The sequence below is a fragment of the Enoplosus armatus genome, chromosome 15, assembly GCF_043641665.1.
Source record: "Enoplosus armatus isolate fEnoArm2 chromosome 15, fEnoArm2.hap1, whole genome shotgun sequence".
In the NCBI taxonomy this organism is placed as follows: Eukaryota; Metazoa; Chordata; class Actinopteri; order Centrarchiformes; family Enoplosidae; genus Enoplosus; species Enoplosus armatus.
This window is the reverse complement of record NC_092194.1, coordinates 21,405,298-21,422,537: the sequence shown is the minus strand read 5'-3', so window position 1 is coordinate 21,422,537 and position 17,240 is coordinate 21,405,298. Positions and strand designations below refer to the sequence as shown.

The 17,240-nt window shown below is 42.2% G+C and overlaps 3 non-coding genes across 3 annotated transcripts; all 3 read right to left on the bottom strand.

Moving 5' to 3' along the window:
• Positions 1-11,571: 11,571 nt before the first annotated feature.
• trnat-ugu (transfer RNA threonine (anticodon UGU)) lies at positions 11,572-11,645 on the bottom strand. Its single transcript has one exon. It is a non-coding gene; the product is annotated as a tRNA-Thr (tRNA).
• Positions 11,646-11,994: 349 nt separating this feature from the next.
• On the bottom strand, positions 11,995-12,068 carry trnat-ugu (transfer RNA threonine (anticodon UGU)). Its single transcript has one exon. It is a non-coding gene; the product is annotated as a tRNA-Thr (tRNA).
• A 2,258-nt stretch (positions 12,069-14,326) lies between these two features.
• trnat-ugu (transfer RNA threonine (anticodon UGU)) lies at positions 14,327-14,400 on the bottom strand. Its single transcript has one exon. It is a non-coding gene; the product is annotated as a tRNA-Thr (tRNA).
• Positions 14,401-17,240: the final 2,840 nt, after the last annotated feature.

Genomic DNA, 17,240 nt, shown 5'->3' with positions numbered 1-17,240 from the left:
TTGGGAAAATCTCCTTAAAACCCACTCTGTAAGCGAAGCCTCGAGGGTGTGAGAGCTTTGAAAAAGACATCAGATGGGCTGAGAGGACGTCCTGTCCTCCCCTCCAGCTCTGTACAGTCTGCAGCAGCTCTGAAGCCAACAGGGTCAGCTGGTGTTTCATAAACTGCAGGAGCGTTTGTGGCCAGCTGCAGGATTTCCCTCATGTCATGATGTAATGTCCACTGTACAGATACTTACTTTACACGTGTGCTTGAATCAGGCTGATAAATTATGTCAAAGCGTTATCTTAGTCCATCTGTGTTAGCAGGCTCAGTCATCTCTGTTTTCACTTTATAACACTCGTATTAACATGTGTTCCCACTCAGCCTCTTATGAAAAGCATTTGATATTTATTTCAATACTTGCACTATTACACGTACTGCTACCACCACCCGCTTCCCCCAAAGCAGCCCTCTGCTCGTAGTAACAGTAGTAGTAATAGTAGCTGTTGTGGGAATAGTAGTATTTCCTCTAGTAGCACTGGTGGAACATAACTAAGTAAATTTACTTGAGTAGTGTACTTACAGTAATTTTGAGGTTCTTGTGCTTTACTTGAGTATTTCTGTTTTACTGTACTACTTATCTGACTGCAGAATATGCAAAGTAACCTGTAACTATATGGCGAGTTTGTAAAAGGACACAGAAAAGTTGTTGAAATTAGCTCCAACTTGACCATCTACAAGATTAAAATACTGCTTACATTAATTCATCAGTAATAACAACCTGATTTTACAATATATTAGACAGTATAGGGACTATTCTGCTGCCTAATAAATACGTTTAATACATTTTGATTCTTCTTTACTTTTACTGAAGATTTTGAATGCAGGACTTTTACTTTGTCTAATTGCTGCTTCTAGTTAAGTAAAAGATCTGAGCACATCTTCCGTCACTGAGTAGTAGTATATGTACATGTAAGTAGTATAGTATGTAAAAGGCAGCCTGTATAAAACAACAGACCACCACACTCCTCATGGTCATTTTGCAGCAGATCCACAAAATACACATACACTATATGAAATATTATAGAAACCCATCAAAGGAAATATGCAGGTTATATTTTCTTAAAGCAGATACTCAGATACTCAAACATATTCTTGACTCATTTTAATGTAGGTTCAGTGTAGTCTAAGCACACACTGTACATCTGTATTTTGTAGTAAAAATATAATATATCAGACTCAATCAGGACATCCCTACTTTTGACTGGACAAATGTAGTTGCAGTAATAGTGGTAGTACTAATCAAATTGCAGTAGTGTTAGCAACACTTACAATAATAATTGTGTTAATAGTAATTTAGTGATAATCATAGTAGTAGCAGTAGAGTAGCAGTAGTAGTATTGCTGTTGTTATTGTGGAAGTATTGGTAATAGTACAGAAGTAGTTGTAGTAATAGCAGCAGTAGTGGGACTAAAGCACCAATAGTATTATTAGTAGTTCCACCAGCAGTCATGGCAGATGCAGTAGTATCAGCAGTTGTAGTTCTTGTACATGAAGTAGTAATAACAGTATTCATAGGATCAGTGTTTAGTTTCAAGTTTAAAAAGAATTCCAACTCTGTTTTATCTTTCAGAGAACAGATTATTCTCATTTCCACATGACTTCATCAACGGCCGTCGTTTTTAAAACACAGCTGACTCTAAATATTTCTCGGCCTGTGCGTCCGTCCTCCTGTCACGCTCTGAATAAAACTATGAAGGAGACTTGTGTGGGATAATCCTCCATGAAGGCCTCCTTCGGTCCGCCGGGCTTCATGAGGCGGTCCAGGCCGGTCTATTGTGTCTGGGTGTGTGCTCAGCTGGGACGGCTGTAATGCTGAACCCCAGCAGGGAGAAGCAGGAAGCTGTCTGAGTATTTATATCTCCCTCCTCTCCAACAATACGGAGCTGTGAACGAGCCAAGTCCAGCAGGATCTCACACTGACTCACCCCAAACCATCACGCCCTCGCCTCTGTTTGGGTCTCAGATTATTATTACTGTGTTTGCATTGGATCTCTATTATTTCGTTGTGCTGCTCTTGAGTGTACACGGTATTTGAAAGTATACAGAAGTACGTGTAATGTTGTGACTGATTCTTCTTTTTCGTGGTTTTGTATTTATGTTACTGGAAGACGCCCATGTGGAGAGGAACTAATTATTATTATTATATAGTTTATTTTTGTATTTAAAATAATTTATAGTTTAATGACCAAACTTTGTATTTAAAGAAGGTCGAATCATTTTAATTTTGGTTTCATTAAGTTGAATTGTTTTGCCATCAAACATGTTGATTTCTACTTTCTGTCCACACACTTTTGTGCAATATATATTTATTTGTTCTCATAGCATTTTGTAACAGTCATAAAATGTTCAAAATAAAATGATTAATTATTTGATTTTGATTTAATTCGCAGCATAGATGTTCATGTCCACTTTTTAATGTATTATTATAATGTATATTTTAATTTTCAGTTTAAATATTTTGCAGTTTGAGTGTGAAAGCTCATGATTGACCCTGGAATTAAACTGAAGCTTAACTTAAAGTCCACCTGACAAGTGAGCAAACTGCACCCAGTGATGAAGGCTATGAGGTGTGATTGAAAGCTCCAGAAAAAGCTGTGTGCTTGTGTGTGTGTGTGTGTGATTCAGCACTTTGTTTATGAAAACGCAGAAATATATTTACAGATTCATAGCGGTTATTCAACATTCATGAAAGCCTTTGATTTATTTCCCTAAACAAACTGATTCAATCTGACAGCAGTGGTAATGCTGGAAGCTCACATACACAATTTGGGGTGTCATGGCTTGTTCCAAAAACTGGAGCCAGAAATTATCTTTTTTTTTTCAGCTTGAAATCTGCTCAGAGCTCCAAAAAGCCTTTGGCCGGCTGCCGCACCAGGTGCTACAAACACTTGGCATCGGCCCTTTGTCCTCTGAACCTCCAGCACCTCATCGGAGACAAAAAGATAAATAATAATATGCCAAGGTGATAAACAAACCCCGAACTAAACTTGAAAAAGAACATTAACTAAGCAGTAAGACTTGAGAAGAAGCAGGTCAGCCCAATCTGGAAACAGTCCTCCTCTTATTGACATGTCTGTTGGGACGGAGAGGTCAAAGTCACAATTTCGAAATGTTTGCCTTGAGGCAGTGGAGTGTAATGAAAGTCCCTCCTCAGATGGGCACACTGTCGCTGCTCCTGCCGAGCCGTCTGATGACCAACTGTGTTCAGGCAGACATCATAGTGCTGCGTGAGCGAACGCAGCCTCGTCAGTCAGCTCAGCGACGCAGCTGCGTTGGCGTAGCTGGGTGAATCCAAAGGGATCATCCAGTAGAAAAGTGGATCCTGGCTCAACTTTTAATGGAACACACTGCGTTGGCTCTGAGCCTGCTGCTGCTGAGAAAATGTGGAAAAGCTGAATGAAATTGGAAGTCAAAAAGAGCTCTTTCTTCCCAGTTCATTGAAAAGTCATCTACTGGATAAATAAAGTATTTATAATAAAGTTTACATAGTCCCTGTTGTTCAGTGACATTTTAAAGTGAGAGGGTTTGTTGTGTTGCAGCTTTGAAGAGTCTTTCCTGAAGCTGAAAGGTCACCAGTTGAAGCCAGCGTGAGTCCGTCAGCTCCTTCAGCTTCTGTCAACGAGTCCTTGAGCGGTACAGCGACCCCCCACCTGCGCTACCAGCGAGTCGCCCTGAAACATCGTGTCAGCCGAGTGTAAAAGAAAAGCGTTGCATTCTGAACAGAAGAAGCTCTCCCAGGCCTCCTGATAGCAGCAGCGAGAGTTTCATCAGACGGGGGCCTGCCGCTGCCTGCCTCATAACTTCCCCTCTTTGATCCCGAACCCTGCAGTCATATGCAAAGCAGGCCGGGAGAACGCCGCCATGCTGGGAGCGACTGCACGTACAGAGCAAAGAGTGGAGTAGGCTGGGTTTCATTTCCAGAGGTTAAAGAGCTTCACGGTGAAACACCGAGCTGCAAATTACACGGTGAGATAATAACAACAACGCCACTCCCTCCCCATCGGCTCTTTCTCTGATGTCAAAGTCCGACGATGACGCACCTGGTTTATACTTTACAGCATGAATGTAATAATAATGCTATTACATTTTCTAAAAGAGGGAAACTGTATATAGTAAGTAGTTTCATACAGCGGTGTTTGGATCAGTGGTGTCATCGTGCATCAGGGCTTAAACCCTGAGGAGCACCTGCACAAGTCTCAGAGTAAAACAGAAAGTATGTCCTTGTTGAAAGGACTTTGTAATGCCAAAAGAAAAGAAGAAACTCCACTTAGTTCAAATCACATCCCATAGGCAGTAAGTACCCTCTCCCACCAAAGTCCTGCATTACCAATCAATGGCTTATTTAGTCATCTAGCAGACACAGAACAACATGGCATTCTAATAGGACTCTTGTTTGTGTCTTCACTTGATGAATGTAAGTCCAACGTTCTCTCTGTTAGCTCTGTTTCCGGTCTCCTCCACCTCCTGAGGGAAACGTCTGTCTCTTTAGCCCGTCTCTCGCTGAGTCTGTCTGCTGTTCACTGCAGAGCAGGTAGAGTATAGCGGCTTCATCGGAGCTTGTTTGATGAAAACAGCTGCTGAAACACTGAGACAGTAAATGTGTCATACAGTGAAACTGAAACTATGAGTAGCCGTAGAGCTGCAGGCTTGGTGATAAATCTTTGTGGTTTTGTCACCGTGAGCAACTCCTTTCATATTAAACTATATTCCAAATTTCAATGGGAAATTATTTACAGGGATGAAGGAGAATCACGCACACACTCAAAACCAGCAGCCCAAAAGGACCAAAGAGCCACACAGAACATCCCTCTAAGGTGATGAGTTCTAATTGGTTAAGAGAAACACAGTGAACCAATCATAAAACATGATGCTGAAACAACTGATCCAGTTGCTAAAGGGGCCTGCAGATGCCTTTGCTGAGTGATTTCATTGTTTAGAATTAGTAAAATGGAAATATTCATCAGTGGAGGTCTGCGCCCTGTAACATATCTGCCAGTTATAGGTGGAATATATGAATGTAGGACTAGACAGCAAAGATGTCCTGCGGCGCTCAGAGCTCACACTGATCCGCAGACTGAACTCCGGCCGTCACGTTCTCATACATACGACCCTGAGATGATAATCATGTTAATGCTGAGAGGAAGCAGCAGCAGCAGCAGCAGCAGCTCTGCCCTGCTTATTCCTGCTTTCTTAAAACTTCAAAGTTCACCCTGATGGATCCTCGCAGTCTCAGTCTGCCATGGATTTTTAAAACCCCCGCTGCTAAGCTAACAACAATAAAGAAACACTCATCTTTAATACAGAGTGCTTCGATTTTCTTTCATTAGAATTCATTCTGTACTGCTGTAATAACACACACACACACACACACACACACACACACACACATATATAGAGCGATATGGTGACCTATTTGGTTATTTTCATCAGATATGATGACTTTATCTGCTTAGTAAGAGGATGGCGACAACACACACACTCACAGAGATTTAACAGGCCACCATAGGGGGTCTTTGGTGCAGCAGAGCAGCTGGCTGGTCCTGATACTATTAACAGAAGTGTGTGTGTGTGTGTGTGTGTGTGTGTGTGTGTGTGTGTGTGTGTGTGTGTGTGTGCACTTCAATAAAAAATATTTGGGCAAATTTTGAATATGTTATTATGAGTGTGTGCTGCAAGAAACAGAGTTCTGCTTTCCTTTTATGATGTGAAGCATTGATGTTACGTTCGTGTTTTCGGGCTTTGTGCACAGGGACATAGTCATAGTTTTGGTATCAGTCACTCAGAATCAAACGCCACATTTGCATTTTTCATTTTCACAAAGTCACTTTTAACCACCCAAGAAGGCAGAGAGGCTCCTCGTGGTGCAGGGAACGTTCAAACTGTTTAAACTTTGACAGAGTTTGACTGTTTTGGCAGCACTCTGTCCCTCCTGCGTGTAGTTAAACCCAGACCTCAACTATTGTTTTGTGGAAGCTTCTCAACACTCATAAAACAGCTGCTGGTGGTGCACTTTTTCATTTTGTTTTCACTACTTTAGTGTGAGTTTCTTTCTGGAGGATATTAGGCCAAATGTTGATGATTTCGTGCTTGTACCAAATATTTCCAGCAGCTCTGGTCAAGTCTAGTGGTTTTTCAGGGATCTAAAACATCGACGAAAACATAAAGGTTTGTGATGTCCCATTTACATTTTTCATTTTCATGTCTGGATCAAATCCAGATGCACGTCCATTTACACTCATCTACATATGTGAGTCTCCATTAGGGAGATAAGACATCTCACTACAGCCGCCTTGGTTTTCTTGTACAAGATGCAAATGTGGACGAACACACTCCTGTCCCAACAAGTCCTCCAAATAAAAGCACAAAATACGTGTGTCCATGTCCTCTAGAACGAGAAGTGTTTTCTGATCTGACGGCTGTTAAAGTCCGGTTAGGTTTAGGCACAAAAATAACTTTTTTTTAAGGAAAGATCATGATTTGAGTTCAAATGACTACTTTGTTAAGGTTAGAGGACCTTCGTTGTCGTGGTTACAGTAATAAACACTTGGTTAAGGTTATGGAGCGAAGGCGGTCGAGGTTAAAAAACACAACTTCGACTGTCGATTGACCTGACCTCCTCCTCTGTGAACTTTGCCACTCCTTAATAAATGTCCCCTGACCTCCTCCTTTACTCCTCTCGTAAGTCTAACGCCCACTAGAGGAGTCTGTCACGTTAAACGTAAACAAATGTCGTATAAAATGCTGAAAGGACTGCTGCTGCCGTTCTTCTTAAGAGGAACGTCTCTGTCTGCTGCAGCATTTTGGTTTCCCTTCATTGGAACCAATGGACCAAACCAGGAAACAGAGACCCAGACCAAAAGGGCTGTCCACATACTTTGGGCCAAGTAGAGGAGAAGCGATGGATAGAAAAGCAAAAACTAGAGAGAGAGCAGAAGAAAGTGAACAATGACTGTGAAAGTGAAAGAGAGGAGGAAGAGAGGAGGAAGAGAGGAGGTGTGAGTTTGCATAAAGAGGACAGGGAAGGGCAAGAGACCCTGAGAGAGACAGAGGAGAGAGAGAGGGAGAGGCGACATTTAAAAATAGAGAAGAAGAGAGGACAGAGAAGGAGATGTGTGGCTGTGTGTGTGTGTATGTGTGTGTGTGTGTGTGTGTGTGTGTGTGTCAGCAGCTGTTTTCCTTCATCCAGTGAATACTAAAGTCATTTCTGAATCAGGGGCACAGCAGTAATTTCCCATGATGCTCTCCTCCAACAACCTTTCCCTTTAAACTGACATCAACACACACAGACACACACACACACAGACACACACACACACACACACACACACACACACACACACACACACACAGATAAATCAAACCGTGATGACAGGTCCTGATGCAGCTGGTCAGAAACAGATAAACAGCTCAACACATGATATCTGCCTGATGAAGACCTGATCTGCCAGACTACATTTGCATAATGCACAACAATGATTTTGTTTATAGAGCTGCGAAGTGGGACGAGCCGATTCTGTTTTTCCATTTTAACCTGTCACATTTCTGACATTGTTTGGTTTTTGCACCTTACTGATAATCTTTATTCTCATATTTTGTTTTTTCTTATTTATATTTCCACTCTTTCCTGTTTTGTTCTGCAACTACTGCACAATTTCCCACAGGATGAATGAAATACTATCTTATTTTTTCTGTTTGCTTTTTGAATAATTTGAATGAATACTACTAAAGATATAAACTGTCACGACGTGTGTGCGAGGCAGCAAGGAAGAGGACCCGTGTGCAGTGAACCAGGCTGACAGGAACAGTTCAGTGATTTCAATAGTAAAATGATGATGCATACGTTTACAGAACACAAACAGATGTTGGCGAGAATCCACAGGTTAACAGGAATGAGGCGGGTAAAAGGTACTCGCAGGCGCAGCAGGCTGGAAAGCAAAGGCATGAAGCAACATTGACAATCTGACAACACGCTGGGGTAAAGGGGCTGGTATAAATCCTGACAGGGTGATTGGACAATGAGACGCAGGTGAGCAGGTGACTGAGACAGGTGGGAGAGTCTGAGGGGATCTGGTGGACAGGTGGAGAATGACAATGACTGCAAAGCTTCATTCCGGCTTTGATTCCGGGTTTCACAGGTTTTTGTTTTTGGTCTCTGGAGAAGACACAATGGTACCAGACCTGGCAACCACCAAACCTGGCAACCTGACGGCGACTTCAGGAAGCTGCACACAGTCACCGCAGCAGCAGAAACAGTTATACACAAATAACATCCGTCGTGTTAATTTGTCATCTTTAAAGGTGTCGACAGACCTTCAGGCTAGCTGTTTCCCCCTGCTTCTAGTCTTTATGCTAAGCTAGGCTAGCCATCAACTACTATTTCTCACCTTGCTCTTAAAGAAAGTGCATAAGTGTATTTCTATAACTATCCCTTTAAGCTCAGGAGTCACTTCAACAGTGACGAGACATTTTGTTAAACATCTTCTGAGAGCTGATAAACTGCTGTGGTTTCTCAGCAGGACGATGAATTCAGTTGCAGAATAAAAACAAACTGACAGGAACAACAAACTCAGTCAGCACATACGGGAAGAGCCTAAAAGACTGTGTGTGTGTGTGTGTGTGTGTGTGTGTGTGTGTGTCCAGAGGAGGAAACAGCCTTACAATCGAAACAAAAGCTTGTAATGAATCACCTCTCTCTCTGCATTCAGTTCGTGTCTTTCCTGTAACACTGACCAGCAGCTCCTCCACCCACAGCTGCATGAATCAATAACAACAACTTCAGTCACTCTGCAGCTTCACGCTTCACGAGTGTGACTTCAGAAAGCTTGAATAATGTTGTGAAATAAGACCTTATGAAATAATAAGATTGGCAAAGAAACAATAACACAAATCAAAGTGTGGGGGGGTTGGGGTGTCTTGATGAGGTAACTTCTGTAAACAAAGACGAATAAAGAGAGAAAGAGTTCAAATGAAGTAAATAATATCTGACAGAGATACAAAGAGTTCAGTACTTGTCCTGCATGTTGCACATGGTGCACAAATAATGATCCAGTTTATGCCGTTTTACATAGATGCATCAATATACATGTGAAACAGAAAACTTTAGTACAAAGGGAGTCCAAAGAAATCTCGGATATTTAATAATCTGAGTCAGGAAATGATTGAAATGGAGTCCAGCTTATTGGAATCATTTTCTTTGTTATTGCAACAGAGATTGAGATGATTGTTTTTACAGCTATAAACTCTCTCTTGTCAAAATGTGAATATTTATTACTTCATTTGGTGTTTGAGGATCGTTGTTAATGTTGTTAGAGCAAATGTATTTCTCAATGAAGTATTTTTAAAAAAGAGAGAAGGAGCAGAGTGGGGAAGTGAAAGCAGAAGCATTAAATATAAAAAAAAGGAAGAAAAGGAAGAAGAAAATTCCATCTTTTCATCACCAACTGAGAAACCGAAGAGACGGCAAATAAACAGAAAAAAACACTGAAACAGATTTAATCTGCCTCCGGGGAAAGTGCTTCTGGAGGAAGAACAAGAAGATGCAATTATTGGTAGAAAGAACCGAATTTGAAGAAGTTGAAGAGAAAAGTGAAAAATAACTGAACGAGTTTGTGAGGCAGCTGCATGCAGCAGCAGATGAATTTGGTTATCTGTTTAACTGTAATGCAGTTAGAAAACTGAGCAGTATTTCATTTTCCAGACACAAATCTCTCCAAAATATCTGTTTGTTCCACTAAAAAATGTGCCAGGTCTGCTCTCTGGGTTGAAAACATCTCGATGTTTCATTGTTGAACAGAGGAGAAAATGTAAAAATGATGAAAGCAAACACAGCGAAGGTTAAACATTAACCTCCTGAAACATCCACAGAACAGTTTGCTCTCTGCTGGAGGTGTAAACCGGTCCATCAGTCAGTAATATTTCATAGAGTACTTCAGCTCACCTATATCGCCATAGCAACCCCAGCCTGTTTTTAATTGGAGCCCGAGGCCAGTGTGCATCCCTTTCATCCTCCACACACAGAGAGACACACTGTATGCATCTACGCTCACTGAGACACATACAGATGCTCTTTTCTCTGTTGTTAACACACACACACACACACACACACACACACACAGACACTCGTCGTCTCCCGGTGGACGGTGTGATGTGGTGTCAGTCGACACTCTTGATGTTAGAGGTTCAAATCTGGTTCATGAGTGTCAGTCAGTTTGTCACAAACACAAAATGACCTATTCACTATCATCTGTTTTCCCACTGCAGGACTTTAAAGTTCACCGTCTGTCTAAAAACAACAGTCTGATGTCGATATGAACATTTAAACGGGTCGTACTTGTTGTTATCATTCCTCCTTTTAAAGATCCCGTCAACATGCATGGAGGATCAAATCCACAAAAACATGCTCTAAAGTTGATCTGAAGTACTCAAACCTTTTACTTAAGTAAAAGTACTAATCCCACAGTGTAGAAATACTGAGTAAAATTACAAAAGTATAATCGTCAAAATATACTTAAAGTACTTCAAGTAAAAGTACTTATTATGCAGAATGGCCCATTTTGGAATAATGTGTATTATATTATTTGATTATAATTATTGCTGCATTTATATGTTCATCACTTTAATGTTGAAGCTAAAGGTGGAGCTAATCTTAATGACTTATATATACTATATATACTTCTGGGTAGCTTGTCATATCCCCCCCACGGATCAATAAAGTCTCATCTTATCTGAATCTATAATAATAGATCGTCATCATTTATTAGTTGATTTATATTTTCTATTATTAATCTGGCGATGCAACGTAACCAGTAAGTCTGAGGTATCCACTTACATGCTGTTAAGATCTGTCGTAGGAAACTTAGATTCACAAATAACAAGAAAGGAAAAAGGGCCTGCGGGCGCTGCTTAAATCAAATAAATAAATACGACCCAAAGAGGACTTCGAGCTCAGAGCTTCAACGAGATCAGAAACAAAAACAGCAACAACCGACCTGCCTTACTCCTACTCGTCCAAAACCACTTGAAGCAGCGCCCCTGCTACGTCTGAGTGTGTGTTTGTGTACTTTAACTGAAAAACTAAACCTGGCCAAGTCCCCAGGTGGTTCAGCAAGAGCCTCAGTTTCACATCAGAACCAAAGTTGAATCTCTACAGTCGTTTAATGCTTATCAAATATAGACGAACCTGAGACGCAGTAGCTGCTGCTCGCATCAGTTCACAGCTGCTGACTGACAGCGTGGCCAAGAAGATGGACTGGGAGCCTCTCCAATCAGGAGCAACCAGGAAGTGAGAGAGGCGAGCACACACACACTGTACACACTGTACACACATGCAAAACACAGGAAAGTGTTAGTCACGTGGGGCAAGACTGTAACACTCAATGTTGGAACACACAGTGACACTGTTTTAGGTTTTGTTGCTAAATGAATGAGTTCGGTAGCATCCTGCTGATGACTAAGCTAATCATTGAGGGCCAAATATCACAGATCTGAAGCTCTCAGGTACTTGGGAGGTCTGAAGGCCTGAAGTATGAGGTGCTGCTGGGATTTGAACCCAGGATCTCCTGTTTACAAGACAGGTGCTTTAACCAGCTAAGCCACAGCACCTCCATGCCAAGCAGAGCATTATTCCTTCCTCTGAAGAGCAGCTGAAGCTCCCGATGATGCAGGACAAAGTGCGTCTGTAGGTGTTTTAAGGAAAATCATTTCCTCCAAAGAGTCTCTGCAGCAGCAGCAGTTAATTAATATGTGTGACGGGAGGCTTCATGATGGCAGCTCAGAAAGATTTGAATGCAATCAGGTCTCCACAGCGTCAATCTACGCAAAGTGAATCACAACGAGGCAGAGGTTTGTTGAGTCTCATGCTCCACCAGCTGGGGACATTTGGCATCTATTTCACAATAGGACAGAATTTCTCTTCCTTAGCTCCAATAACGTAGACGTTCTTGATACAGTAAGGTGCTGCTGTGATTTGAACCCAGGATCTCCTGTTTACAAGACAGGCACTTTGACCAGCTAAGCCACAGCACCTCACTGACAACAGCACAGCGCTGACAGCATTTTGACCTAAGTACCACAGTAAGCCAGTCCAGTGGGCGACACATCTAAATGGAATGCAGCCGTCACTGATGTTCTTGATGTCGCCTCTGTTCCCTGTTACGACAGGTCAAACTGTCTGCTGTGAAACAGGAGACGCTTGGTGAGGAGCAAACTTTTGTCAAATGAAAGCAACGTTTCTCTTCCTGCAGGTGCTGAAAAGCAAAAGCATGTTTTCCCACACAGCTTTGAACAAAGCCAACAACAGCCTCTGCATATTTCATCAGATGCACTCTCATACCCGCGAGCCAAACATGATTCAAAAGCATCTCAACTCACAGATTATGTCCGTGAAAGTCCTGTTCAGAGGAGAGGGAGCCGGAGCGGGGAGGAGGCCGCATCAAAGCTGTGTATTTATTTAGTCTATTTTAATTTACAGCCTATAATTATATTCATTTTGCACAACTTGAACCCTTTCATACCTTTTTACTTTATGTTTATTTATGTTGTGCAACTTGGTCTTCAATAACGTCGCTTATTTCTGAGTGTGGTCGATGTTCAGCTCCCAGATACACATAAGGTACCCCCCCCCCCCAGCCATGTTGTTAGATTAGGAGGACGACGAGGGAGATTTTATTAAACTAGACCTCCGCCACATCATTTTGGAAATCTAAATAAAGTTTCTGCCAACTGACATCCAAACACGCTCAAATGAGGTTTTATATGATGTTAGCTCGTCGCCCTGAATTACATTTCATTTATATATATAAATGCCCCCCCAGTTCAGGATGAGTCATCAAAGTGTTGTAGTGTTTTGCAGGAAGAGAAAACATGATTCTTAATCTAAATATATGTATATTCATATATACATATGACATATTCATATATTTGGCATATGCTAACAGATAACTGAAGAGGAGCGGGGGATTAGAACTAGTTAGATGTCTTATTTATTTCACTGTGTTGTCTCTAGTTCAGTTAGTTAAAGCAATAGTTCAACATTATACCTTTCTTGTGAAAATCAAAACACTGATTCTGGTTCTCTTCTGTGAGGCGTCATGGTGGCATCAAGGCTGCAGGAAATCACCACACCTGGCTCTTAATAAATACTTTAAGCAGCACGTAACTCCCCATAACTCTGTCATGTTTTAGTCAATTTATTAAACAGAGCTGTTATTAGAATAATGTTGAGAAACTGCAATTATAAGGAGAAAGAAATTAAACTGTGGCAGCAGTTTCTTTACAGCTATAAATTATTCAGACACACACACACACACGTCTGGCCGTCTGGCCCGAGGCTTCAGGGACTCAGGTGAACCACACAGCTTATTAACCCTCCAATACACACACACACACACACACACACACACACACACACACACACACACAGACCTTTAACAAGACAAAGGGAGACTCCATCATTTGACAGGGGAAGTGAGCAGGGTGTTGTACTCCATCTTTGTTCTGTTTCAAACCAGTGGAGCACAGAGCATCATGGGAAATGAGAGGGGGCGGGGCTTTTATGTCAGATTTCCCCTGTTAATTCAGTCAGTCAGTCAGTCAGCAAAGTTTAGCAATTAAGTCGGTCAGTCGTAAAAGAAAGGAAGAACGATTAAATACTGCATTGTATAATGCGTAAATGACTTTGACTCGACTCTGCGCTGTCGACCAATAGCAAACCACCCTGACAGTGACAGGGAGAGTCCAACATGGAGGAAGCTCTCGTAGCTTATTAGCTGTATGGCACCATTTAGGGACCAGATATAGTTCAAAACAGGTGTACTTTAACTGAAAAACTAAACCTGGCCAAGTCCCCAGGTGGTTCAGCAAGAGCCTCCGTTTCACATCAGAACCAAAGTTGAATCTCGACAGTCGTTTAATGCTTATCAAATATAGACGAACCTGAGACGCAGTAGCTGCTGCTCGCATCAGTTCACTGCTGCTGACTGACAGCGTGGCCAAGAAGATGGACTGGGAGCCTCTCCAATCAGGGCCTTCAGAATAGCAACCAGGAAGTGACACAGGCGAGCACACACACACTGTACACACATGCAAAACACGGGAAAGTGTTAGTCACGTGGGGCGAGACTGTAACACTCAATGTTGGAACACACAGTGACACTGTTTTAGGTTTTGTTGCTAAATGAATGAGTTCGGTAGCATCCTGCTGATGACTAAGCTAGTCATTGAGGGCCAAATATCACAGATCCAAAGCTCTCAGGTACTTGGGAGGTCTGAAGGCCTGAAGTATGAGGTGCTGCTGGGATTTGAACCCAGGATCTCCTGTTTACAAGACAGGTGCTTTAACCAGCTAAGCCACAGCACCTCCATGCCGTCCTCTTGGACATGGACAGCAGCGTAACATTTAAGTCACTGGGGTCGTCGCGGAGCCTTGAGGCTGCGCAGAAGTGAAACTGTAAATTGGATTTGGAAAATGGAGATTCTTGTCGGCACATATTGAGTGTAAAAAGTGCTTTTCCTGCTCAAAGTGAGCTCATATGTGTCTGCTTGGATTTGAAAGTTTGGTTCAGCCTGAATCTCTCACCCCTCCCTGACTCTGAGGTCTGTGTTGACCCCCTGATTGTGTCAGTAGCAGCCTCACCGAGTATAAAGTGGCATTTTTTACTTGCATGGTCTCTCCAGAGAAGCAGACATTTTATCACATTCACTCCCTGATTTGGGACGTGACTACTTCCTCTGTGAGAGCGTCCGCTGGGTTTCACTGACTGCTGGCGTCAGCTGGACTCACAGCTGATGTGGTCGCTCTTACAGTAAGGAGAGGGGATGAGACGAAGAGGTCTTCTGCCTGGAGAGGGGGGGTGAAAGAGGAGGACATGTAATGGGAAAATAAGTGGAGGAGAGAAGAAGAGATGGGAAGAGCCAAAGGAGAAGAGGAGGTTTCACCCAGAAGAAGAAGAAGAAGACAGATGACTGGAGGAGTGTGGGGGTGCTGCCTTAATGAGAGGGTGCACACACACACACACACACACACACACACACACAGTGACACAGCACAATTGGTACCAGCTGCTGCAGTTTATCTGGCCACAAGTAGTACAGCTGCGTCGTCACGGCAACGAGGCAACGCTCCGAGAGCAACGATCCCAAGGTCAATAAAGGGAGAGAAAATGAAAGTGTGTGGGAGACTTTGTGTGAAGAATCTTTTGAATCAAATAAAAACAAGTCGGAGAGAGAAAGTCAAGAAGTCAAGCAGCAGAGAGACGCTGAGATCAGTTCAAGAAATACGAAGTAAAACAACTGTTCGACAGCTCTTTAAACTTTGACCCAGTTTGACTTTAGCACTCTGTCCTCAACTATTGTTTCGTGGAAGCTTCTCAACACTCAACACTGAAACCGCTGCTGGTGGTGCACTCTTTCTTTTTGTTTCCACTAGTTTAGTGTGAGTTTCTTTCTGGAGGATAATTGGCTAAATGTCCATGATTTGATGCTGGTGGTAAATAAGTGTTCAGAGATCTAAAACATAAACGTAAAGGTTTGGTGTCGGTCTCCCCGAATCAAATGTCCTATTTACATTTTTCATTTTCATATCTGGATCAAATCCAGATACATTTACACTCATCTACATATGTGAGTCTCCATTAGGGAGATAAGACATCTCATTACAGCCGCCTTGGTTTTCTCGTGCTAGATGCAATTGTGGACGAACACACTCCTGTCCCAACAAGTCCTCCAAATAAAACGACATATGTCCTTTAGAACGACACGTTTTGTGATCTGACGTCGATCAGCAGGACGACACCGACACTGTTATAAACCACTGTTGCCAAATGAATCTGTTTGGTTAGGTTTAAGGGAGCGTCGTGATTTAGGTTCAAATTGTTATTTCATTAAGGTTCGGGGAGCTTTGTTGTCATGGTTACAATGGTAAACACTTGTGGTTATGGTTAGGGGAAGATCTCGGTCCTGCTTTAAAAAAACAACAACGTTGGCTGTCGGTTGGAAGTCTGATGAACACGGGTGGGACACAGTTTCACAATGCAGCGGCAAAAAAGTCAACTTAAAGTCAGCTTAAAACTCGTGTCTTCAGCTGCAGTTCCTCTAACGGCCACTAGTGGTGTTACCAATAACACTGAGGCTGTGTTGAAGTGAATGGAAACTCCCCACTTACTGTATTTCCAGAAGCCCTAAAGGAAGCTTCACTTCATCTTTGGTGGCGATTTTAAAAAATGTACTGTTCTGTTAAGATGTTAAGTCTCGGGGACATGTGGGCTTGATTGACAGGTGCCTTGGCCAATCAAGCACCAGCCCTGTCCCCTTCGTCCAAAATAATGATTTTCTGTCTCCAGTTTTGGACAAAGATGAAAGCTCCAAGGCTTCTAAACGTCTCATTATGACATCTCATACATTACGTACATATTTTCATAGTCTTCTTCTTCTTCTTCTTCTTCTTCCAAACATTTATTTCTGTTATTGTTTATGAGTCTTCACCTGTGAAGCAGAGGAAGAAGAGGGGGGAAGGAAGCAGTGTTTGTTTCTATGTTTGTAAAGTTGTCTCTCCCACTCATTTTCTTCTTCGTCCTCTCTAATTTGGGAATGCAGGATGTGGTTTTCATAACAATGAGGAGTTATATTTCATTTCAGTGCTGACTGAGGCACAAACACACACACACACACACACACACACACACACACACACTCACACACACACACTCATAAAGAAGCATGCACATGTGAACAGCGCACACACTCACAATAATACACACATTCATACAAACACACAAAAGAAAATCCACAATCGCTGACACACACTCATTACACATGGAGATACACACACACACGTACTAGTGTGTATTTTATGTGTATTCCATATTATGCAAATGTACCACGCTGTCTGAACACTGGCACAAAGGAGCCCAACCTGACACACACACACACACACACACACACACACACACACACACACGAGGAGCAGGAGGAGGAGGAGGAGGAGGAGGAAGATGGAGGAAGAGGAAAATGAGAGATGTTGCTGGATGAGTGACAGACGTGATTCATCGGCAGCTGAACTGTGTTTTGATTAAGCTACTTTGAGGATGTTTTTATGATCATAACCCTAACCCTAAAATGTGTTTTGAAAGGTTCTATATAAATAAAGTGTATTGTCATTATTATTATTTACATGCACAAAACATAATGAAGATACTTTAA